Source organism: Octopus bimaculoides, chromosome 22, assembly GCF_001194135.2.
Source record: "Octopus bimaculoides isolate UCB-OBI-ISO-001 chromosome 22, ASM119413v2, whole genome shotgun sequence".
Classification (NCBI taxonomy): domain Eukaryota; kingdom Metazoa; phylum Mollusca; class Cephalopoda; order Octopoda; family Octopodidae; genus Octopus; species Octopus bimaculoides.
In genome coordinates, this window is record NC_069002.1 from 3375864 (window position 1) to 3376907 (window position 1044).

The window sequence follows — 1044 nt, forward strand, 5'->3', positions numbered from 1 at the left end:
CATTGGCCTCTTGGGTCAGGGCTGTTCCAAGGACAGACAACAACAACAACAACAACAACCACAACTAAATCTCAACTAATGGAACAACAACAATTGTTTTCAGTTGTTGTCTGTTCATACCCAAGTGCCTTCTTCTCTGTCCAAACACTTGACATGCTATGTGTAGCAGCTAAAACCATCTTTAACAAATTGGCCATTATATTTAATACAATGGCAGTGCAGTGGATGGAGAGGGGTAGACGGGCTTTGATGGACTAAATTTTAGAATAGTTAATTGCCGCCCCGCCCCCTTCCTTTTGCTGCTCCCCCTCCTTTTGCCGCCCCCTCACCTAACCCCACATCTATACTCCTACTTACATCCAACTGCAGTCATTCAATACAGACAGAACTATTGAGTTCAGTTGTTATCTTTGAGAATGAGAGAGAAAGAGAGAAAGAGATTGTCAGACAAAGAAGACAGAAGTTATGTCCTACTAAGCAACTTAAGACAGAACATACATGTGTATGTATGTATATACACACAAACACACATGTGGCTGTGTGGTAAGCAGCTTGCTTACCAACCACATGGTTCCAAGTTCATTCCCACTGCTTCTACTATAGCTTCGGGCCAACCAAAGCCTTGTGAGTGGATTTGGTAGACAGAAACAGAAAGAATCCTGTCATATATATATATTCACAGATGGTGGCAATCCATTGGTTATGAGAACAAGTTGATCCAATCAATGGAACAGTCTGCTTGTGAAATTAAAGTGCATGTGGTTGAGTACTCCACAGATATGTGTACCCTTTACGTAGTTCCCAGGGAGATTCAGTGTGACACAGAATGTGCCAAGGCTGGCCCCCTTTGAATTACAGGTACTACTCAGTTTTGCCAGCTGAGTGGATTGGAGCTATGAGAAATAAAGTGACTTGCTCAAGGATACAATACACCACCATAACAACATGCTTATATACATATACATACACACATGTACACACACATCTACACACATCTACACATGCCCAGACATATCAGTGTATACATGTTTACATACAGATGCA